This window comes from Podarcis tiliguerta (assembly GCF_965153285.1).
Source record: "Podarcis tiliguerta genome assembly, chromosome: 4".
NCBI lineage: Eukaryota > Metazoa > Chordata > Lepidosauria > Squamata > Lacertidae > Podarcis > Podarcis tiliguerta.
In genome coordinates, this window is record NC_139537.1 from 31,074,065 (window position 1) to 31,100,096 (window position 26,032).

A 26,032-nucleotide genomic window follows, 5' to 3' on the forward strand; every position below is an offset into this window, starting at 1 on the left:
CTCCTGCATTCTTTTCCTCTATAAACTCTGATCTACCAGTGATTATCTATACTCTTTCTCTTTGTACAGTTCCCACTTCCCTGCAGTGTGTGATTTTTGTATCAGTTTTATCGTTACAGGGTAAAATACTGAAAACATAAAGCAATTATTCATTACCTCTGTAGCTTTTAGGTGGTTTCCCATACCTGAACCAGTTTTAAATAATGTTGTGAATTACACAGAAGCCTGCTGCCAGATCAAATCCTGTATCCAGTCTCCAGCTTAATGCAGTACTAATGGGCAATAATCTTCTGTGTTAGCAAAACATTGATGACTAGTGTCAAAATACAGAGAGCACAAACATCTGTGGATGTTCTGTTTTGAATGATGGCCTTAGAGGCAAGGCTTTAGGGGCACCCTAGACATCCGTGTGCAGGACTCATTCTGGAATCTCTTTAAAGGCAAAATTCCAGTGTTAATCTAACAGCAGTCATCCATAGTCTGAACCGTAAATAGAAACTGCAGCTGTATCCCATTAGGTAGCTCTACCTTCTGTGAGAGAAGCCTCTTCATTTCCTGAAGAAACTTTCCTCTCCCACTCTGAATTCCCTGCCTCATCCCCTGGAGAAGGGGAGTCAGACACCAGGGTCATTATGCTGAAGGGCAAATGCTAGAATGAGTTAGTATACTGACAAGGGACCCTGAGGCATGCCAGAAAACTTTTGTGTAGGGGGCAGGGGGTCCAGTTTGCAAACATTCTTTGGAACCCAAACGTCCGATGTGGCTTCCAATTGGCTGCAGGAGCTTCTTGCAGCCAGTCAGAAGCTGTGCCTTGGTTTCCGAACATTTTGGAAGTCGAATGGACTTTCGGAACGGATTCCGTTCGACTTCCGAGGTACCACTGTAATAAGTTTCCTGCATCAGCAAGGGGTTGGGCATGATGAATTCTGTGATTCTGTGTGTTCTGTCTTCATGTTGAGGCCCAAAGGGAGACAAAATATGGCCTCAGGACAGGAGACGTGTCTCACAGTATGCAGTCTCAAGCCCTATTTTTTCACCCAATGATATTTAGCCTGCCCCCTCACAACTTAATGGACCTATAAATTATTGGCTTTGAGCACATGAGTCCTTACACATCTGTGAGGCAAAGTCATTCCCCCATTCAGCCTAGTAGAAGTTTCCTTAATGGCTTGGGCAGGGGGACATCTCTTAAGGCCTACTGTTATTTTGAGAACCTGGACTTTTTTGAGCTTACTGGATGGATGCAGCCTACCAAAATCATCCTTTGAGCCCAAGGCAAGGGTCTGCAGTGGCTTTTGTTCACACTTTTAAGACCCCACTGCTGCACCCCATCTTCTCATGCCAGGTGCACTCCAACTAAGAATGGTCACGGCGTCTCACACCATGGTTTGGCTATTGGGTCTAAGCCAGAGACTTGCAGATTCCCTTCTGTCCCTCTCCATTTTCATCACTCATGTGCTCCTGTATCCTATTCAGTTTGGAGTAAAATACGGTTGGTGTCCATGAGTTCATTTGGGATTGGGTTTAGATTGGTAGCCTCTGACACAGGAGGAAGAAGAAGAAATGGTGGGGGGACTGAATAGTAGGAATTTTGGTTGCAGGAGGGGTGATCTCCCTTTTCAGCTCTGACTTCACCCACTTATGAAGGGGGGAAATCAGTGCCAGTTTCCGCTCTCCCAACTTTCCTGCAAAGTGGAAAGCCTCACAGAGAGCTTGGAGCAGCTGTGGGGGTGGGGAGGCAGAACTGGAGGTGGCAGCAGATGAACAGGAATCTGAACAGAAGGGTACAGTCTTGTAACCTAGGACCAGGCCCTGCCTTCACAGATGGGAGCAGATCGACCCACCCTAAAGGAGCATGGGCTTGAATGCTGACATCACACAGGGCAAGCAAGTTTTGCAAGTGACTGCCCCACACCTCACCCTTATGAGCCTCTTCTTGTGTGTTTGTGGGATGGAGAAACTTGCACTTTTCCTCCCAACCAGAATTGGAAACTCATTTCAAACACTGAAACAGTGTTTTGCTGTTTCAAGTGCAAGAGCAAACTCTATTTTGTCCAAACAAGGAAAGTGGGTAGCAAATCACATCATGCAATAAATTATTGATGCATAACATGGGAGGAGGGAGAACACATGCATGAAGATGACAAAACCATAGTTTATGTTCCATGTGAACCAGTCCTGTATCTCTGTTTTCCATGGCTACTATTCTCTGCTCTCTGATGCTTTGGAAAACTGACTCTTGGAAGCTGAATTATTTGTGTAGAATACATAAATATAAGGAAATTTGGTTACTGTGAACAATTTATTTGTAAGCGTAGCATTTTTACTTACTTGGTTGCAAAACAGGATTCTTATCTTTATAGAATCTAGAGTGCTGCTTCTGGTGTTGTAAACAAGAGTACAGTGGAATATAAGAGACAAAGAAGAAGAATTGGCTTAAGGGGCAAAGATAAGGAGTAAAATATAAAGCTCTCTCTTTTTGGCTCTGAGAATGAACACATGATTAGATTAAGTCATTTTGCTGGAGCTGTCTGAAATATTTTAGCACCCATTCACAGCCTATGAAAATGGCTGAGAGCTTCACATTTCAAAAACACTAATAGCAAAATTAATCTGCCATTATACAAGTTTTGCCTTTATTTTTTAGTCTGAGGTTTGTTTCACATGGTTTTGTGGTGGAGTTCTTGTGGTTGTTGCTGCTTTCCTTTATGCTCCAAACATTAGTAATGACTGAAACTTTCATTGCTTGCAGTAAATACCAGATTACTCAGTCACACTGCAGCTTTTCAGGGTGTGCAGCAGCAAATTCTGCAACATGAACATACTCCTCAGTAGAGGGCAAGCCTTTTCCAACTCTGTACTTTGCAGCTGAACTCATCTGTGCTAGACATTAACTCCAGTGTATCCCTGAGTCCTGGTCTGCAGTTCCTTGGCATTTCAACTGCAAAAGGGGATATTACCTCTCTACCTCTCCATGTACATTTTGAGGCTTAATTAATGAATGTTTGCCAAGAGCCTCAAGCTCCTTGAATGAATGTCCCTATATAAGGGCATAGAATTATTATTGCTGTTGTTATTAACTGTATGCCTAAGACAATGGTGTTTGCACATGTAAGTAATTACAATGCACTTCAAGGCATTCTGTTTTGCAATGCTTTTCTCTCCATTTCCTGCAAATCAAATTACTGTGGGATAGATTTGATTTCCACATCATTTTGAAAATACTTTCTTTTTCTTTTTTTTAATTTCCTTTGTATTAATTTTTTCAAAGTTCAAAATACAAGCATCCATGACTAAATGCTTGAAACTAAACAACCCTTCCCCCCAAGCATAACAAAATTAAGAACATCATAAGATGATATGCCGTTAAACAGTGTAAATCATACATAACAAACATGGCTGTAGCAATATATTTCATCCATATCTGAACCACTAATAAGAACTGTTTATTCAAATAAAAAAATAGCTGCTTCGTTGTTGTTTTTATTGCAAAGAGAGTTGATGGAGGAAGAGAATCAGAAATTCCTTTCTAACTGAAATGAAACAGTATAATGGCCCTGTTCTGATGCATGGCACAAGAGCAAATCAGCATACAGCAGCTGCAGTATCCCATAACATCATGAACAAAGGTTCAATGAACAGAAGAGTGGGCACAACATCTGTGTAGCAGGGCAATGAGAATGAAGTTGGAGGGAGTTGGACTCTATTTCCCATTTACTGGTAGCAGTTCTGCACCTTTTACAACTTCTGCAGCGGCTCTGCTTACCCTACTATTAAGATGTTATAGAAGAGGCCTATTTTACTCGTATCTTGTCCCCTTCTGCCCACCACCTACCAACATCTGAGAAATACAGTGGTACCTGGGTTCTCAAACTTAATCCATTCCGGAAGTCCGTTCCGAAATCAAAGCGTTCCAAAACCAAGGTGCACCTTCCCATAGAAAGTAATGCAAAACTGATTAATCCGTTCCAGACTTATAAAAACAACCCCTAAAGCAGCAATTTCACATGAATTTAACTATCTAACAAGACCATTGATCCATAAAATGAAAGCAGTAATCAATGTACTGTACTATAAAATAAATAAGACAGTATTGTAGATGGTAAAATTAAAATTACATTTTTTCTCTTACTTTCATTGATGATAGTCATTGTTTGGATGGGGGGGCTTTTATCCATTTCCACAGTCACAATCAATCAATCAGTAGCTGAACTGGGTTCCACACAGTCACAAAAACAATTTAACCGAAAAAGCCTCAAAAACAAAAACGCAAAATAAACAGCAAAAACAAAAGCGCCAAACTTAATCCATTCCGGAAGTCATTTGACTTCCGAAATGTTCCAAAACCAAGGTGCAGCTTCTGATTGGAGCAGGCGCCCCGGAAACAATAGCCGACAGCCGCATGAGACGTTCAACTTCCGGGTTTGGGGCGTTTGAGAACTAAGGTACCACTGTACTGAATCCTGTGCAAAGACTATGTTGGCTCAGGCCACTTCTATCCATGCTGCAGCTAAATATGATGGCCACAAGATAAACAAATGACCCTCTCCACTTGTTGAGGTAATCTAATGTTTCAGATCTTGCCACCCTCATCATTGTGGTTGGCAGTGATTTGATTTGGATCGTCCCCCCCCCCTTCCCATGGTGCTCCCTTGAAGGATTGTCCATCCACCATATGCAGGCCTTGGGCCAGACAGTCAAGACACACACACATCAACCATCGCCTGATAAAATAGTATAGTGTAGTCTCAAAGCATCTGGAGGGCTGAGGTTGAGGAAGCCTGGTCAAGACTATACTATTTTATCAGGCGATTTTGATGTGTGTGTGTTTTGCAGGGGAGGGGGGTTGGCAGTTGTTCCTTCTTTTTTATTGTTCTATTTTTTAACTTTTGATTTGTTAACCATCCTGGGGGACTTTGAACAGAAAGACAGCTTATAAATGATTTTTTAAAAATAGATTCTAAAGTATTTGCTTTTAAAAATTCCAAATCTCGCACTTAGATTTTTCATTTAATAATATTTCTATTACTGGTAATACTGTAGCATTCACTGATAATGTCAGATTAGTGACTAGCAAACTCTTCTTGGCTTGACAGAGCTATGGATCAGTATTTATGAGCCATGTGGGAGATCAGTTGAGAAAATGTTTTAAGGGTTCTGACTGGATCATAATATTTTTTTTTGGGGGGGGGGGTTCTTTCTCAGAACCATGCAGTTTTACTTCAGAATTTGTTATCGAGGTTGTAGGGATGTGTGAGAAATTTGGCTTGGCTTGCATTTTAATACAGCTCTACCCAATTTACACTTCCTGAAACAATACATGAATTGAAAGACAGATATCCATTGAAATTTGTGATTTTCCACATTTTGCAGTGTAGTTCTCCAACCAGAAATGTGTATGTATATATATATATATTAAGTGAAAATAACATACAAAACAGATTCTGTTACGGAAAATTTCTCATTAAATTGTTTATATTAGGCAAGATGGCATACAAATTTGTTTATATTAGGAGAAATGAATACTCAAATGCAGATGAATTCACATTAGGACTTTTAAAAAAATCACAGACTGTTGTGGAAGCATGGAAAACTGAAAACTCAAGAGCCAAGTCATTTTTCTGTAAATTATATGTGCAGTTCTAGTCAAATAAAGGAAATACCATTTTTTGTGGAGAGTAAGCAGTTAAAATAATCCATTTCTGAGTCTGTGCCTATCAAGGCTGTGGCTTTGAGAGCCTAGTCTGATTAATGTGGGCCTGTGCAAGTGCAAAATTCGTGCATAAAGTTGCAGTAATGTGGCCATTTGCATTTTGAGTAAAATAAAAATTTTAGGGCATGGAATTTTCTTCATAATACATCTAAGCACTGCAAACTGAGGCGGGGGGGGGGGAATCCATTATTCCATCCCTATTATTTCCTACATTTGGAAGCATCAGTGTTTGACATTAAATCTGCCACCTTGACATGAGTCTACCCTGATGTTTTAATGTTGAGTGTGCATGTAACATAGGAGTACATTTGGTCCCAAGATCTGAAGTCATTGAAAATGTTTGTATTTATTCCATCAACTACCATCATGAAATACAGACTACAGTGGTACCTCGGGTTACAGACGCTTCAGGTTACAGACGCTTCAAGTTATAGACTCCGCTAACCCAGAAATATTACCTCGGGTTAAGAACTTTGCTTCAGGATGAGAACAGAAATCGCGTGGTGGTGGCGCAGCGGCAGCAGGAGGCCCCATTAGCTAAAGTGGTACCTCAGGTTAAGAATGGTTTCAGGTTAAGAACGGACCTCCAGAATGAATTAAGTTCTTAACCTGAGGTACCACTGTATTTTAAAAGGGAAGCACCTCATGCCTAATTGTTGTTGTTGTTTAGTCGTTTAGTCGTGTCCGACTCTTCATGACCCCATGGACCAGAGCACGCCAGGCACCAATAGTTGTGGTCAAATGGAGAGACTCCTAAATGAAGCTTGTTAACTACTACTGGGTATTTTTACTTCTTTCCTATAAGGTGAAGTGTGGCTTGGGAAACGCTACCAATAATTTAGTTCTAGTATTTATTAAAGCTCTTTTTATTCTGGGCTAATGAAATTTACAGAGTATCTTACAGAAAAGGAAAGCCCTCCACCGCCCCCATCTGTGTAGTAAGACGGGGGTTTTTTTTGTGAAACATCTCTGAAGTACTCCCAATGCAGACTCGCCCTGAAGCTTAAAGCTTAAAACCATGACAGAGTAAAGACATAGGGAAGAGAAGAGCTCTACCTGGAAGCTTCCCTGGGGTTTTTAAGATCTGAGTAGGTAGGTACCGTACATATGGAGGTACCCTGGCCTCAAGCTGTGAAAATAGACTGGGAACCAGTGAAGACTGGCAAAAGGCATGCATGATATGCTCATGTTTCCCACTCCCCAAATTAATGGTCTCACAGCCACATCCTGGCCTCATGGTTGAAAGCAGTATGCTTCTGAATACCAGCTGATCAAAACTACAGGATGGTAGGGTGTTCTAGCACTCGGGTCCTACTTGCAGGATCTCATAGGCGTGGCTACTGTGAGAGCAGGAAGCTGTATTAGAAGGGCCATTGTCCCTATACCAGAAGGCTGTACTGAAGTTTCAAGACCACAAGGCAGCCATTATAGCGTAGTGTCAGATCTAAGTGGCAATGTTTCTGTTCCTTGCCTCCTGGTCTAATCCTTTTGTTTCCAAATGAAAGTTGGAAGGAAAAGGGGTGCAGAAGACGGCTCCTCTATGTCAAATTTATCAGTAAGAAGGATCATGCATTCGGAGGTTCACTGCACACATAAGCAGGGGGGGGGGAAAACAGTTGTACATTTCTCTCTTTGTTTCTTTTATTTTAGCAGCACAGATTATTTATTAACTGAATGATTGTTTCAGTCTGTCTGCAGTCTCAAGATTTTGCTACATTTCATGCATAGCTTCATCACATTTCCTGATTCAGCTTCAGGCTATCACATTTGGGGTGGTTTTCATACTACTTTTTTTGTATAGAGTCCAACAAAAATAATGATAAATTAATGTAAAAATGCCTGTTTCACTGGATTGTTTTTTTGCCCTAAAGAATATGTTGGAAAGTTAGCACCCACATCCATTTTATTAATTTTAGGATGGGAGAGAGAGAGAGAGAATCAGCCATTGTTTCAAATCCAGAAGATGCTGTTTTTAATGCTATACTGAATCCTGGGGACAAGCCTTAATGATGGCATGAAAGCTGAACCTGTGATGTTCTGGCCTAAAGCCAAGTCTTTTGATTGGAGCTGAAGTGACACCTTCAGTTCCTCTTCTCAGATCAACACAGTAATTTACTTGTCTTTCGTGGTCCCATGTGTTTTATATTGTTTCCAGCTTTTTCATACTATAGTTGTTTAAATGGTCCTGGGTTTTAACCCTGCAAGATCTCTCTTGCTTAAAGCTACAATCCTATACATACCTAGCTGGAAATAAGTCCCATTAAGCATAGTAGGACTTACTTCTGAGAAACATGCAAAGGATTACACTACATGTTACTTAAGTTTATTCAGACTGTATACAATGTCTCCATGCTTGCCATGTATGGTTTTAATGAACATCTACATTTATATTTCTGAATTAGCAACTAGATGAGTTCCTAGGGATTATATAAATGAGTATTATGTTTATGGTGTCAAAAATTACCCAAAGTCAAATGACTACTTATGGCTGATGTGCTAATAATTCCTTGCTGTTTTGTCACATGAGTACCATAAGTCATGTCCTTTTGACATCCCCAGTTGTGTTTTGGAGATCCATGAATAGTTGTGCGAACTTATAGCCACTGTGAAAGGATTTGATTACCGTATTTTTCGCCCTATAAGATGCACTTTTCCCCCTCCAAAAATGAAGGGGAAATCTGGGTGCGTCCTATAGGGCGAATGCAGGCTTTCGCTGAAGCTTGGAGAGCGAGAGGGGTCGGTGCGCACCGACCCCACTCGCTCTCCAGGCTTCAGGAAGACATCCGCAGCGTCGGGAGCCCTCCAGGAGGTCCCAGCAGCGCTCCCCACGCTGCGGATAGCAGCCTGGCGCGAGGGGCGCCCTGAAGCAGAGCGCCCTTCTCGCCAGGCAGACATCCGCAGCATGGGGAACGCTGCAGGAGGTCCCAGCAGCGCTCCCCACGCTGCGGATAGCAGCCTGCAGCCTGGTGCGAGGGGTGCCCTGAAGCAGAGCGCCCCTCTCGCCAGGCAGACATCCGCAGCATGGGGAACGCTGCAGGAGGTCCCAGCAGCGCTCCCCACGCTGCGGATAGCAGCCTGCAGCCTGGCGCGAGGGGCGCCCTGAAGCAGAGCGCCCCTCTCGCCAGGCAGACATCCGCAGCATGGGGAACGCTGCAGGAGGTCCCAGCAGCACTCCCCACGCTGCGGATAGCAGCCTGCAGCCTGGCGCGAGGGGCGCCCTGAAGCAGAGCGCCCCATGTGCCGGGCAGACATCCGCAGCATGGGGAACGCTGCAGGAGGTCCCAGCAGCGCTCCCCACGCTGCGGATAGCAGCCTGCCGCCTGGCGCGAGGGGCGCCCTGAAGCAGAGCGCCCCTCTCGCCAGGCAGACATCCGCAGCATGGGGAACGCTGCAGGAGGTCCCAGCAGCGCTCCCCATGCTGCGGATAGCAGCCTGCAGCCTGGCGCTAGGGGCGCCCTGAAGCAGAGCGCCCCTCTCGCCAGGCAGACATCCGCAGCATGGGGAATGCTGCAGGAGGTCCCAGCAGCGCTCCCCACGCTGCGGATAGCAGCCTGCAGCCTGGCGCGAGGGGCGCCCTGAAGCAGAGCGCCCCTCTCGCCAGGCAGACATCCGCAGCGTCGGGAGCCCTCCAGGAGCTCCCAGCAGCGCTCCCCACGCTGCGGATAGCAGCCTGCCGCCCGGCGCGAGAGGTGCCCTGAAGCAGAGCGCCCCTCGCGCCAGGCAGACATCTGCCAGCCCCACAAGCTGGGGGGACAGCAGGAAGGCGCATCGCCGCCATCCCGCTGTTCCTCGACCTGGTTAGGTTTCCCCGACCTGCTTTTTGGGGGGAAAATAAAGGAAAAATTTTTTTCCTTTATTTCCCCCCCAAAAAACTAGGTGCGTCCTATGGGACGGAGCGTCCTATGGGACGAAAAATACGGTAAATCTGAAAAGGCTGAAGGCTGAGATGCCAATTGCTTTTTGAGAGTTCAGTCTTGCAAGATTTCTCCAGCCTGTTGAATGCTATGCTATAATTCCTCCAAGTGGTATTGTATATTTAGGGCTGCTCTGAGTATTCTCCAGAAGTTTTCCTTCCTATGCTTCTGTGGCTCTTCCAAAGTAGGGAGGTGCACTGTCTGTAGATACAGGTGCTTAATATACATTTCCTTATATTATTGTTGAATTGATTTATTATGGTCACAGGCCAGAAATAATACATCTCCTTTTAGAGAACATGCAGAGCTGTTGTTCTCAGGGTTTCTCAGGGTCTACAGATCTCCAGGTCTTTTGCTTTGGACCCCAAATCTTCTGCCCCTTCTCCCCACTTTAAAACACATTTTTCCCCTTACAGAGCAGCTCAGTGCACTGCAAAGCACACTGTTAGTGAGAGCTCAGTTATCCACCATCTCATTTTGCCCAGAGGCAGTATGGGATTACCCTAAGCCTGCTGATAGCCCCTTCATGTATATGGCTCACATCGTTTGGCTATATAAATGAAGCAAAGGTGTCATTTTCTTTATTGAAACAAAGGCATTTTTCCAAATGCAGAGTTAACTTAGAGACAGGCAGTGAAGTATCTTTCACTGACAGTACTAACGCTATGATCATTATTCATTGGGAAAATGCACTCATGCATAATACCCCAAATTGCTATCACATAGAAAAAAGTATCTCACATTGTACACCATACTCTGCCTATGATATACTGAAGAATGCTTTCCCCCCCACTTCTCCATACATACTGATATTGAAGCTGATACTGAAGTAAAACATATTTTACAGGTAGTTGTAAATAAATATTCACATATACTTGTACATTGATAAACAATGTAGTTTTCATAGAGGGGGAGAATACAAGTGCTGAATGAAGTTTTGAGTAAGCAACTCAGTAGGGAAAATATACTCAATTGTTTGTGCAGAAATTCCCAGATTGTGAAAATGCACACATAAATGATGTATCACACATCAGAGAAAAACACTGAGTACACCCAGTACAGTCATCACACCTTGAAAATTGACATAAAATTTTAAGCCAATATGAATATAGCACTCCTAAAAGCCTAATCGAGTCGATCGCACCACAGCCAGGTACATCTGTTCTCAGCACTAACCGTTATCATTAACATAAAACACTTAAAATCACTAAGCTTCAAGTCTGGGGACAGATTTTTCCAAGAAGAATCTGCTAAATAGATTTTAGCAGTGCAGCAAGTGGGGACCTTGGCTACATTAGACTTATACGTTTTTGCATCTCAAAGGCCTGTGAACTGTTTTCAGAGGAACAGTCTGAATGAAGAATAACACTCACACTGTATAGCAATTTCTTTATCACTGTTTAAATGTGGAGGTAAAAGCCTTGAAGCTGTATGAATAGAACTTAAACGTATCAAACTGGAAAGAAATGATTTTGGAAGGATATATTTTTTAAAAATGCATTTCATTAAAAGTCACCAAGGTGTAAAACTGAACACCAAATACAGGACTTAGTAAGAGTGCACTTTAGGGTATTTGGGTTGTGGGTGGCTGGAAGTCATACCCATTATTTTCCCGGCCCAAAAGGAGCGTTTGAGAAATCGCTAGCCTCGTTCTGTTGACGGCAGGTGTTGTGTGCTGGATATATGGCACTAGGGCTGCACATCTCTAGTGCCACTGAATTCAATAGGGCATATTCCCTGGAAGATGCATGTGGGTTAGTAGTTTTACTCTTTGAAAAAGAGGTCAAACGGAGGGTTTGTTCTATTACCTCCTTGGTTCATTTATGTTTGTTTGCATTTCTAGTGTGATTTTACCTTTCTTGTGGGGATGGAGGAGAGTGAGGCATCTGGACTACATAATTCTGATGGGAATGCACTAACCAAAATATTTTTATCTTCTATATGTATAACTTTTAATAAAAGGAGAACCCTATTTTGCATAATAAGAGTCATTGATTCATAACTGATTGAGAGTGAATATTGCAAGCTTTGTCTGGAGTCATGAAGGTAAAATAAAAATGACAAAGAGTGCTGGAGCACTTAGCTGTTTTGTTTGCTTTTGGGCATGAGCTTTTGTATATACAACAGCTGAATTCAGATTCAAGATGGATGATTAACCTACCATTGATGATCTCTAAAAAAACCGTTCAGAAGCTGTGGGGAACTGAGGCTGCTCCAGCTTCTTTCATATCTCCCTTATATGGGCAGCACTATAGGTCCACTTTCTAACAAGTGGGTCTCAATCAGGGGAGCATACCTCTGAGTGAAAGTTTTTAGGCTCCAGAGCAAAGTTAGAAGGGGTAAAATCGAAGCAATGAGAACAGGCAACACACTCCGAAAGTTTAGAAACAAAAGGCAGCAGAGAGAAGAGACAATAATCAGAAAGAAAAGAGGGATCAAGAGGTTTTTTTTATGAATAGGAGAAACTGTAGCATGTGTATGCACTAGTGGAAATGAGCCAGACAAAAGAGACATATTAAAAGTGGAGAGATAATGACAGGAGCAACGGTAGTTAGGTGAGAAGCTGGAACCAAATCAAGGGGACAAGTAGAAGGATTGGGAGAGGACAACAAATGGGACACCACCTAGAGGGGCTGAAGAAGAAGTCAAAGAATGAGTGGTAGCATGTAAAGCCAGTAGAGGAGTAACAGCTGCTGCAAAACCAGAACAAATAATATGAATCTTATACGAAAAAACGTGGCAAAATCCTGAGTTAAGAAGGAAGAAACAGTGGAGCAGACTTCAAGAGTGAGTTAAAAGTAGGAAAAAACAAAACAACAACAATGAGGATTCCCAGAAGTTAAAGAAGAATAGTTCTGCTTCTTGACAAAAGAAAGAGTGGATAAAAAAAGAAGAAAGAACAAATTTATAATTAACATAAATCAATCCATTTCTTAGTCTGCTTCCAAAGACATTCAGCCAGCCTAGCACAGGATTGGAGACATCAAATGCAAAAAGTAAACCACAGCTCAGGGCAAGAGCAGAACTCAGTTGAGGTGAGACATGAGCTACACCAAAAGGGTAGCAAAATTAATCTGAGATTTCATATCAAAAGAAGTGATAGATGAGAGAAAATGAGAACCAGAAGAATCAAACAGATTATCCAGATGAATATTGCGGTGTCCGAGTACCAAAGTATTATCTGGAGGAAGAAAAACAACAACAGTGAGCCAGGAACCAAAACCCGATATAAAGGATAAAAGAGGGCCAGGTGGCCAATAAACAACTGCAACCCACAAATGCAGTAGGGAGTAAGATGAAGAGTGTGGTGGGAAGAGGCTGAAACTGATGAAGTAGACAAAAGAAGCCCCACCACCACCACCCAGCCCTCCAGTTGACCAGTATGAGAAAATGATAAACTTCCTGCCTGCTCCATTTATCCTCTTACACTTTCCAAGATGTTGGAGTCAAATGGTCCAACTTAATGAATAATATGTTTCTCTTATATTGTAATGTTTTGGTGTCACATGAAGCTTGCCATCTTTTTAACTTGCCTTACTACTGTGCCAGGCATAAATTTAGCAGGTGAAGTAGTTCCTGGCATGAAGATAGAAGTGATGAGGAAAAAATGTGGCAGCTTAATTTCTTCTTCGTCTTCCTCTCTCATCTTCTTCTACATACTAGGATGCTGTTATAAAGGCCGAGGATCAGGAACGATATTTAAAAAACTGGCAACCCTAATTAACTTCACTGATGCAGTGAGCCATCAGTATAATGCTAATATAAAAGCCTTGCATCACAGAGAGAGAGAGAGAGAGAGAGAGAGAGAGAGAGAAAGAGAGAGAGAGAGAGAGAGAGAGATCATCTATTAGGACTTTGTGGCAGGACAAAGGCAATCTCATAGTTGATACGATTGCAGCAGGCTACTACATCCCTAATCCAGGATTTCTGACGTAGGGATAAAAGGAATAAACTTTTTGCAAGAAAAAAAAGCTAATAAAGTTGCCAGGAACAGATATTTTGTAATCTGTGCTAAATATCTGCTGGAAAAACATGAGCAGCAACGAAGCTGAGAAGACACTAAAAGAAATTCAGGGCAAAGTGCCAGACGCCCAGACGGAAGCAGAATGTGGACCAAAAAGATTGCGACAATCGGGTAATTATGGTTTATGAATTTCAGCTTTAATCTGTAGTTCAGTGAATCCTGATTAAATATCTGTTAAACACAATTAAAGTTTGTTTTTGTATTTCACCGTCTTGATCAGAATAATTAGAGACTGCGTGTTTCATGTCAAAAGTAGCAAGAGGAATTTAGTGAATGAACATCGTTTTTAAAAGCCATTTGTAGCACCAGCTGTTGGCATTATTTTATATTTTAGTGTTATCAGCATAAAGATGGGCCTTCTTGGCACTGAATGTTTTCCAGCAGGACAAGAATGTTTCCGCCTATAATGGAATGGCAGGGGAAAGTGGGGGGAAAGAGCTGGTCATAAGACACCACTTGAAAAATGTCAGATAAGCTGCTAGTTCTCAATAGTTGCAACACATGCAAATAGTTGGAAAGGGGGGAAAATGAGGCAAGTAGATTACCTGGCAAGTTCTTTTCTGTCAAAATTGAACTGGGAAATGGAAAGGAACAATGTAGAGGATATACCTCAAGAGATACATACAGTAATTGTAGGGCAGCTTTCACCAACCCGGTGCCGTCCAGATGTTTTAGACTACAGCTCTCAGCACCTGAATTGACTGGGGTAGATGGGAGTTATAGTCCAAATAATAATAATAATAATAATAATAATAAATAACAATTTTTTATTTATATTTCCCCAGCCACTCTGGGTGGCTTCCAACAAAATATTAAAATACAATAGTCCTTCAGATATTAAAAGTTTCCCTAAACAGGGCTGCCTTCAGATGTATCCTAAATGTCTGGTAGTTGTTTTTTCCTTTGACATCTGGTGGGAGGGTGTTCCACAAGGTGAGTGCCACTACCAAGAAGGCCCTCTGCCTGGTTCCCTGTAACTTCACTTCTCGCAGTGAGGGAGACCCGCCAGAAGGCCCTTGGCGCTGGACCTCAGCTTCCGGGCAGAATGATGGGGGTCGAGACGCTCCTTCAGGCATACTGGGCCGAAGCCGTTTAGGGCTTTAAAGGTCAGCCCAACACTTTGAAATGTGCTCAAAAACGTACTGGGAGCCAATGTAGGTCTTTCAAGACCAGTGTTAAGTGGTTTCAGCGGCCGTTCCCAGTCACCAGTCTAGCTGCCGCATTCTGGATTAGTTGTAGTTTCCAGGTCACCTTCAAAAGTAGCCCCACATAGAGCACATTGCAGTAGTCCAAGCAGGAGATAACTAGAGCATGCACCACTCTGTCGAGACAGTCCACGAGCAAGTAGGGTCTCAGCCTGCGTACCAGATGGAGCTGGTAAACAGCTGCCATGGACACAGAATTGACCTGTGCCCCAATGTACAGCCAAGAGTCCAAAATGACTCCCAGGCTTCGCACCTGGTCCTTCAGGGGCACAGTTACCCCATTCAGGACCAGGGAGTCCTCCATACATGCCCACCTCCTGTCCCCCCAAACCAGTACTTCTGTCTTGTCAGGATTTAACCTCAATCTGTTAGCCGCCATCCATCCTCCTACCGCCTCCAGACACTCACACAGGACCTTCACCACCTTCACTGGTTCTAATTTGAAAGAGAGGTAAAGCTGGGTATCATCTGAACACCCAGTCCAAACCGCCTGATGATCTCTCCCAGCGGCTTCATGTAGATGTTGAAAAGCATGGGGGAGAGGACAGAACACTGAGGCACCCCACAAGTGAGAGCCCAGGGGTTTGAACACTCATCCCCCAACACCACTTTCTGAACACAACCCAGGAGGAAGGAGCGGAACCACTGTATAACAGTGCCCCCAGCTCCCAGCCCCTCAAGATGGTCCAGAAGGATGTTAAGGTCGGTGGTATCAAAAGCCAGCAGAACTAGGAAACATCTCTCACCTTTGTCTCTAGCCCACCAGAGATCATCGACCAGCGCAACCAAGACCAAAATATCTTGAGGCTACCAAGCTGATGACGGCTGTTGTAGGGAGCCATCTGTTTGCTACATCTGGAGGGCACCAGGTTGAGGACCACTGCTTTTGGGAGCCATTTGTTTACCTTATGATCCTGGTTAAGCAACTTTTTTGCAGTCTTCACAATCACAGCAATGCTTCTACTATCTCCTAACGAAGGCCTGAGATTCTGATGTACATATCTTAAATATATCAAGTTTCTTTGTGGCCAGTTCAAAGGCTATGAAGCCTACCCAGCAATTGATACAGTAACAGACTGGCCTCTTTCTTTCTCACCTGGACTTGGATCATCATTGCAAGAGATGACATGATGGTGCCTTGAATTCTGTTTTTAGGAGTCATTTTTATGAGTCATTTGCTACAGAAGATAAACCTGATTGCATTTATGTTTGACTCAAACCACTACACTAGGTTCAGATTGTCATATGCACTAATGCTAGGCAGACTTCATTTAATTAATTGTATTTCTTGTTATGCTGTCTTTCCTCCAAGAAGCTACGGGTGATCTTACACTTTACCCTCATAACAGTCTTTCAGTGTAGGTTAAGCTGAGAGTCTCCCACTGAGATTTATGGTGAAGTCCCAATTTCTAAAGCAAAAGGAGTGAAAGGGTAAGTGGTTCTGAACCATCTCCCTGCAGCCTCTCCTCTCAACTCTAGTCCCTAACCCAGGCTGCCTGCAGGGTGGGGGATAAACTCTGGTGTGAGGGGAACTGCAGGAAGTGCCGCTCAGCTTCAGTACCCCTCTCTCACCTAGCACTTTTGTTATTAGAGCAAGCCCTATCACCTAGTTTATATATTGCATTCAAAAATCTGGGTCAATCACCGTACATCTAGTATCTGTCTGAGTGGGGATTTGAATCTGAGTCTCCCTAGACTAAACCTAACTCTGCATATGTTACACTACACCAGTGACCTACCCAATATTAAATGACTGAACCATTGTAGCTTGCAGTTTCCAATGGAAAGAGCATTGGCTTTTTAACTGTGTTTGGGGAGACTCAGGGGGTCTTCAGTGAGAAGATAATTAATTGTATACAGTACATGCTTCCAAGCAAGACAATTTACCCAAGAATATCATTCTTTTTTGTGATGCTTTCTGGCCTATTCATGAGGAGCCATGATGAGGTACCACAGGACTCACCAGAGTTAACCAAGTGTACTCTTTAGAACACCATTTTGAATCCTTTGCAACATGCAGTAGTTTGTAGGTCTTTCAAGACTGGTGTTATATGGTCTCGGCGGCCGCTCCCAGTCACCAGTCTAGCTGCCGCATTCTGGATTAGTTGTAGTTTCCAGGTCACCTTCAAAGGTAGCCCCACATAGAGCACATTGCAGTAGTCCAAGCAGGAGATAACCAGAGCATGCACTACTCTGTCGAGACATTCCACAGGCAGATAGGGTCTCAGCCTGCGTACCAGATGGAGCTGGTAAACAGCTGCCCTGGATACAGAATTGACTTGTGCCTCCATGGACAGCTGTGAGTCCAAAATGACTCCCAGGCTTCGCACCTGGTCCTTCAGGGGCACAGTTACCCTATTCAGGACCAGGGAGTCCTCCATACATGCCCACCTCCTGTCCCCCCAAACCAGTACTTCTGTCTTGTCAGGATTTAACCTCAATCTGTTAGCCGCCATCCATCCTCCTACCGCCTCCAGACACTCACACAGGACCTTCACCACCTTCACTGGTTCTAATTTGAAAGAGAGGTAAAGCTGGGTATCATCTGCATACTGATGAACACCCAGTCCAAACCGCCTGATGATCTCTCCCAGCGGCTTCATGTAGATGTTGAAAAGCATGGAGGAGAGGACGGAACCCTGAGGCACCCCACAAGTGAGAGCCTAGGGGTTTGAACACTCATCCCCCAACACCACTTTCTGAACACAACCCAGGAGGAAGGAGCAGAACCACTGTATAACAGTGCCCCCAGCTCCCAGCCGCTCAAGATGGTCCAGAAGGATGTTAAGGTCGGTGGTATCAAAAGCCAGCAGAACTAGGAAACATCTCTCACCTTTGTCTCTAGCCCACCAGAGATCATCGACCAGCGCAACCAAGACCAAAATATCTTGAGGCTACCAAGCTGATGACGGCTGTTGTAGGGAGCCATCTGTTTGCTACATCTGGAGGGCACCAGGTTGAGGACCACTGCTTTTGGGAGCCATTTGTTTACCTTATGATCCTGGTTAAGCAACTTTTTTGCAGTCTTCACAATCACAGCAATGCTTCTACTATCTCCTAACGAAGGCCTGAGATTCTGATGTACATATCTTAAATATATCAAGTTTCTTTGTGGCCAGTTCAAAGGCTATGAAGCCTACCCAGCAATTGATACAGTAACAGACTGGCCTCTTTCTTTCTCACCTGGACTTGGATCATCATTGCAAGAGATGACATGATGGTGCCTTGAATTCTGTTTTTAGGAGTCATTTTTATGAGTCATTTGCTACAGAAGATAAACCTGATTGCATTTATGTTTGACTCAAACCACTACACTAGGTTCAGATTGTCATATGCACTAATGCTAGGCAGACTTCATTTAATTAATTGTATTTCTTGTTATGCTGTCTTTCCTCCAAGAAGCTACGGGTGATCTTACACTTTACCCTCATAACAGTCTTTCAGTGTAGGTTAAGCTGAGAGTCTCCCACTGAGATTTATGGTGAAGTCCCAATTTCTAAAGCAAAAGGAGTGAAAGGGTAAGTGGTTCTGAACCATCTCCCTGCAGCCTCTCCTCTCAACTCTAGTCCCTAACCCAGGCTGCCTGCAGGGTGGGGGATAAACTCTGGTGTGAGGGGAACTGCAGGAAGTGCCGCTCAGCTTCAGTACCCCTCTCTCACCTAGCACTTTTGTTATTAGAGCAAGCCCTATCACCTAGTTTATATATTGCATTCAAAAATCTGGGTCAATCACCGTACATCTAGTATCTGTCTGAGTGGGGATTTGAATCTGAGTCTCCCTAGACTAAACCTAACTCTGCATATGTTACACTACACCAGTGACCTACCCAATATTAAATGACTGAACCATTGTAGCTTGCAGTTTCCAATGGAAAGAGCATTGGCTTTTTAACTGTGTTTGGGGAGACTCAGGGGGTCTTCAGTGAGAAGATAATTAATTGTATACAGTACATGCTTCCAAGCAAGACAATTTACCCAAGAATATCATTCTTTTTTGTGATGCTTTCTGGCCTATTCATGAGGAGCCATGATGAGGTACCACAGGACTCACCAGAGTTAACCAAGTGTACTCTTTAGAACACCATTTTGAATCCTTTGCAACATGCAGTAGTTTGGAAACTTGTGCAGTAGATGAGGCTGCATGAATACTGTCCACACTCATTAAGGAGAAGCAAGCCCCATTAAACACAATAGGCCTTAATTCTGAGTACACATCCATATATGTTTTTTTTATTTAAAAGCAATATACTTTCAGTAACATAAGTATTTTAACCCTTCTGTGTTCCCTTATAAAGGGACGCAAAAAGAAAATCCAGTCTGCAAGTGACTGCAGATTTCCAAATTGGCCTTTTGGGAGAGCCACAGTGATTCTAATTCCAAAATGGAATCAAGGTTAATGGAGAAAGTGTTGAATGCAACTTTAAAATCAAAGCTATGTTTAAAGATATCATCAAAGGCTTATAAAACATGGCTGCCTTTTTATAAACTCCAAGCCCTGCAGATATGGTGCCCCTAACAGAGCAGGGAGAGAAAAGATCAAAGCAGAAACTATCATTTAAGTCTGTTTAGGCGAGAAATTATATCTAGAATCAGTCTGTGAAGACATATGTTGATGTTGAGACTTTCACAGCACTAACATTATTTACTAAAATGTGTAGGCTCTGATATGGTACAAACAATTCTATCTCACTAGGGGAAAAGGAAGAGGGCATTCACTTCGGAAACTGAAAATGAAGGGCAGCGTTGACTGGCTACTAGCAGAATGAGATTAACACATCCACATAGAAGTATTGTTCTTGTTACTGAAATAACAGTCACTGGTTTCTGTGAATGTGTGCTCTAAAACAGGATTTTTAGAATTCTTTGCTCTAATATCACCAACTGACACAGTGGATATTCTTTACTTGAGTTTGCTAGAATGTTCCTTCAAAATACACCAAGATCTTGTCCTGTCTTCTCACAGTGGTGTTTTTGTTTGTTTTTTAATGGAAAGCAAAAGTTAGAATTCATTGCTGTCATTCATAAGACTTTTTAGGGATCCCTGAAGTAGTGGGTTGCGGTGGGGGGGGGGAGGTTGGGGCACAGCTTTATTGAATAACAGAGCTATAAACGTAAACATCCAGCTGCTGGCTCAGGGACTTATTCCATGAGTATTAATATATGATAAGGTCTCTCATACAAGTTCAACCCTCAGTGACTGCAATGTTAAGTGATGATACCCATCACAGTTCAAAAGGTGCAACAGGCAGACCTTTCAACTTAAAAAACAAGAGTTTGCATTATGATGGTTCTGCTCCTACTAGGAAGACTGCCTCCAGAAGGTGGTTGTTGAGGAGCATTATTCAGCTTTGTGGGTTCTCCAGAATGGGGTTCTACATGGGTTGGTTATGTCCCCCATGCTGTTTAACATCTGCGGAAGTCACTGAGTGGGGTCATAGTGTTTTGGAATGTGTTGTCATCAGTATACTGACAGCACACAGCTCTAGTTGTCCTTTTCATTTTCTGCAGGTGAGGGAGTGAATCAGTGCTTGGTTGTGATAATGGACTGGATGAGGGCTGATAAACAGAAGCTTATTCCAGACAGGACTGAGATGCTGTTGGTGGGTGGTTCTTCTGACCAGCTGAGTGGTGTAATCACACCCCCTCTGAAGGAGAGGGTTCATGGTTTGGGTGTTATCTTTGATCCTTTGCTGTTGAGGTACAAGTGGCTTCAGCGGTGTGATGTGCCTTTCATCAGTTTAACTACAAGATAATTCGACTACAGTAATCTATGCTCTGGTAACTTCAAGGCTGAAAATTAACGTTGCATAAAAGTCCAGAACACCACATTCGCTGTGCGTTACGAAGTAAGTTTCTCTAGAGCATCAGTCTTGTGCAGTGTCATGTTTACTGTACAAACAAATCAGCTACACTTAGTACTTTGGCCAGCCAGCAGTCAATATGGCTTGGCTTGATAAACTAGCACACAAAAGTTGATGTTGTCCCATGTTACCAAGCCAATTAGAGTCCGAGCCACCAATTACACACTATGCTGTAACAGGCATAAACTGGTAGCAAAGGAACAAATGCTGCCAGAATCTTCACATCCTTGACAGATTGTTCAAATGTTACATAGAAATGAGGAATGTAACAGCACAAGTAAGAAATGTGAGGTTTTAGTGAGTGCCATCCAGAGTACCGGAAGATTGCTATGCTAAAACAAGTTGTGTATCATTTATTTTACTGTCATTTATAAGCAGGGATGAGAATTAAATTTCTAGAGCCATTTTTTTTTAAAAAAAAAGCTTTCTCTATGTGTCTGTATCCCCCGAAAGAACTGTAGCTGGAGTCAGTCTGAGCCTCAACCTCCCAGGCCAGGGAGCAGGTATTCCAGGACTCACAGCCAAGATGATGATATTTCTCCAGCCCTCTAATAAAACACAAATACATAACCCTGTGTGTTGGGTCTGCAGCAGAGCAAATACTAGTCTGGCATCAGTTAGAACCAATATTATTTAGCATAAAAAGTATATATTTTTTACATTTAAGAGTGTAGCTCTTAAGGCTTTACTGAAATATATAGATGCAATGGAACAATCTCTGAATATTTCTTCTGAATGGATGGCTCTAGAACAAGACCATTTTTATTTGGCATTTTCTCACTTGGTCACTTTCCTGTAGTCTATATAGGGCACATCAGTATTGCAAATTTTATTTATTCTTTCCAGAATGTACTTTAAATTCATTAGCTATCTTTATAATAGTTATAGATGAAGCAGCACTTTCATTCTGAGTCCTCTGTCTACAGTGGTTTGTAACTTCTGAAACAATGACCTTTTTGGCTGAAAATTCTCATTTGTGTTTTAAGCTCAAAGTGAGTATTGTTTTGGAAAGTCTGAAAAAAGAAATCCATTAATCCATTTATGAGGACTAGACATTACAATAAGTTGTACGTGCAGTTATATTTGATGACCTACATAGTCCAATAAAAGCACATTATTATTTTTCCCTGGTTCTAAAAGAAATATCAAGGACATTTTTCTATTTACATTTTCAAATTTCCTCAACCTTCACTTCTTGCTTTTGCTAAAAAAAAACTGAGGGGAGTGTACTGATGCAGAACCTGGTTGCTTTCAGTATGACTTAAAAAAAAATTCTGATGTAGTAACACTTAAGAAATACCTCACAAGCGGCAATATGATGTAACTATTAAAAGAATACTCTTGTCTAAAATGGTGGCTGTGTGTTAAAATCCAGTGATAATTGTGAAATGTTGAAGATGCAATCTTCAATACTAAGTGTTTCAACATGTTGCATATCATTGAGAAATAGGTTCCATTTGACAAATCTCAGCCAATTGTTCCTATTGTAGAGCCCCATGTGTTCCGATTCATACATGGAAGTCCTGAATGAGTGACCTAATGAATGCATGCATTTATCTGTAAGCCGCCTTGAGTCCCTGTCAGGTGCATGTGCCAGGATTTTCTTGATGATTTACATTGCAATTCTGTACATGCCTACTCAGAAGCAGGAGTGACTGGCATGGTGAAGCAGTGCTATGCTACCACCCTCCCAACTTCAGTGTCACTGTCGCTTACAAGACCAGGGAGGGGCAGGCTGACATTGAGGTTGAGTCTGTGTGGCGAGTCAGCACCCACCATGGCTCACACTCCAGTAAGCAGCAGGAACACCACTGTCAGAAGGGTGGCATTCCCTTCACCCCTGCTCAGAGGTGAATCCCATTGAGTTCAATATGAGTTACTGTTAGGTACATAAGTATAGGACTGCACTTTAAAGGTGACTGAAAGGAAGACCCAACTTTAGTTACTGGCATCTTCAGGTCGGGCTGGAAAAGACTCCCATATAAAACTGACAGAGCCACTGTCATTCAGTGTAGATAATATTAAGCTAGATGGGCCAATGGCTTATTCACTATACGGTAGCTTCCTTTGTCTCAGGAAGTATTGGAGCAGATTGTTATGATTTAAACATTTTTAATATGTGAATAAAATATATGCTCTCTTCTGTATTTCTGTTTACATAAGCATGATAAATTTCTCTTCCATCCACAACCCACACACTTGATTGGTTCTTTTGTTTGCAGTAAACACACTGAATTCAGTATAGATTCTTTTCATCAGTGCAAACGAAGCCAGTGTGGAATCTATTGTGTAAACTTTGACCCCAAATTTCTATGACTTCTGCACAACTGGAGGGGGAGAGATAACATTGCATTGACCTAGCTTTTTACGTTTAATTATACATATTGGGCTAAAAGCTCTAAAAGTTGTTAATGTTTTAAGTCTTAGCTACTTTTGCAATTGAAAGATCTCTCCACCCCCCAATGATTATTTTCTGTTGTAATCAAAAGGACATTAACATGGACAGGAAATTAATCTAGCACTCTAGAGATTAATATTAATCTGGTAATGTACTGTCCTCATGATTTCGGGAATCTGTTCTCTTATGGTGCATTATGGCAGTGTATTTATAAACTATCTAGGTAAAGGTTCCTTATATTTAAAATATGTTCTTATACCTCATTTCATTTCATTTTAGCTTTCTAGAAGAAAGAAAGGTGTTTGCTTTCTTTCAAATGATGTTGCATGTACAGTTAATTCTGTGTTCAGTTTAACATATTGGAAAGGGTTATAATTTGTGGAAAATAACTTTATGTTATATTTTTCTATAATGTGCCTCTTTCTGCTGCTCTGAATTCTAGTTCTTCCAAATCTATATGTAAACTAGGTTTCATGAAGTTGTGTGGCTGCAGCTTACGGTATACTGTATAGCAGTTGTAGCCAGTAGTGTTTCTCTGCATGTATACTTTGGTATGGACTCTTGCTATTTTGGTCTTGGAGGATATGACATACAGCAAAAATGAAGACTTGCCGTGTCCTTTGTGGGTGGTGCCATTTGCTGCCTGGTGTAGCATGCAGCAGGCAGCAGGCAACAGGCTGGGAACCTGGGAACCTGGAAACAGAGGAGGAGGGTCCAACCACACGTTTCCTGGAACAAAATTGGCTGCTAATCCAGCCAATCAGGAGAGCCCCAGGGGGTTGGTCAGGGGCGGAGGCCTGGTGGCAGCCAAGACCACCTTCCCGCTTTAAAGTGGAACGGCACTCTGCCTCTTGCCTGTGTGGAGCAGATCAATGTTGGATCACCACCCGCACACACACATTGTTATCTTTCAGCCCACAGGTGATAGGGCTCAACAGTGTGAAGACATTGCTATGGAATTCTTGGCCATCATATTTTGCGGCCAGGGAGGATTTTTTCCTGCAGTCTAATTGGCCTGTTTGCAGGATTTCACATGCCTCTTAGCAGATGTCACAACTTTGGGAGATTAAGCATTGGGTGGTATTCTTTAACATCAGGTTAGCCCATTAAAAAGGTCCAGGAAGGAGAATTGCTGTCCAGGAGCCCACATGGGGGCCAATGAGCCATAACATACCTTCCAAGAGGCGACGCTGGCACACTTGGAATGACACACTTGAGCCATGTCAAGGGGCGGCCTTCATGCCAGGGCCAACCCATCCCAAATTCATCCAGCAGGCAGGCTGCACACCTTATGTGCCTGGGGCACGCAATATGTGATGCCATCTTACTGTGGGCATGATGTCAAGTCAAAATTTCAAGGGATTCTGTACCTGCACCTTATGGGGGGGGGGGGACACCAAGGCAGGACTTATGTATTGTAGCATTTAGCTTGGGCTTTTTGAAATTCCTTGCTGTTTTTATGTTCAGCAGTTTTACATGCAGTAGTCATGAGTACTTTGGGGTTATACAGTTCTAAAACAACATCACAGACACCTTGAATTTAGACATTATGTTTTGGTTTACAAAGACTCAGGTGTTGGCTTGAATGAAAAAGCAGGGTCTGCATTTTTTAAAAAGTATAGTGTTTTGGTATCCGGACTGCTGTGTAATGAAGCGACCAACAGGAAAGGAAAGTGTAAAATTCAAACTCAGGAACATGCATGGAAGCTACTGATTATCTTTTATGTCTGAATGGGAAATATGCTATTGGTGCTCAAAGAGATTAGTGTGAGTATAGTGTTTAAGAATAAAATGAGGCGGGGTTGGAGAGCTTCTGTAAAAATGCTTCTTTAAAAAAAATCCAGAGAGGCAATTTTCATCATGCCTTCATTGTCCCCAGAAGCATCTGCTTGGCCACTGTTGGAAAACGGATGCTGGACTGGGTAGACTGGTCTGATCCAGCATATCAGTTCTTATGCTGTTGAAACATAACAGCCAGATATTTGCCATAATTTAATGTAACTTTCAACAAAAATACAGAAATCAGCTAGCACAGAATCCAGCTATGTTTGCTATGTCCTCCATCTTTAGACTGCGCTAAATGTAGGCCTTTTGACTTCAACATCAAGTGGGCTTTTTCTCCCCATCTCCTTTTGCTTGGCATTCAGTCTCATAAAGAGTTCAAAAGCTTGCCCAATATTCTGAGACATTTGGGTTGGTTCTAATAAAAGTGTTACCAAATGTTGAGCTTGCAAGAGGTAGCACTGCAGGAATCTGTTCTTTCGCTCTTTAACAAAGCGCTTCAGAATGATATGTGTGAACTAGGCTACTGCTTTGCTCTGCAATCCACAACTAGAAACAACATAATTGTTCATGAGTGAACACCCATCCTGCCATGAAAAGCAGTTCACTGGAAACGTATGAGCAGACCAGCTGGCTGGGACATCTCCAACCTCCTGTTTGAAATGGAGCTTTTCCTAGTTGCGAGCCTGCTGCAGCTCTTCACAAAGTAAAGATTGTCTGGCAAGGAGTGGCAGCATTTTAAATAAGAGCCTTTTGCTCTTCCTGCAGACAGGTCTGTGAATAAGAAAGCATCCCAACTTGGGGTGATTATTACTCATGAGTAATCCCAAAGAGAAAAGGCTTAACGTGAAGCCTTACCAAGATATGATAGATGGGAAGGATTGCAGGATACAATTTCAAATGTCAGTCTGAAACCCTTCCCATTTGTAAATCAATTAATGAGGCTTGGCTTGTATTGATAATAATGACTTGTAATACATTTTCCCTTTGTATTTGTTCTCATGGCCTTACCTAACACTGAAGGTGAAATAACATATCTGTAGCTCTCTGAGGCATTTTTATTCTCTTACTTGACTTGAGATACATCACGGTCACTCACTTCCTTCTGTTTCTCACTGCTGCTCCCCACCTCAACT

The 26,032-nt window shown here is 42.6% G+C and overlaps 1 protein-coding gene across 45 annotated transcripts in view; it reads left to right on the forward strand.

Annotated features, from left to right (window-relative positions):
* Positions 1–26,032, forward strand: part of ZBTB20 (zinc finger and BTB domain containing 20) — a 500,505-nt gene that overhangs the window by 313,127 nt on the left and 161,346 nt on the right. The window lies entirely within an intron of this gene.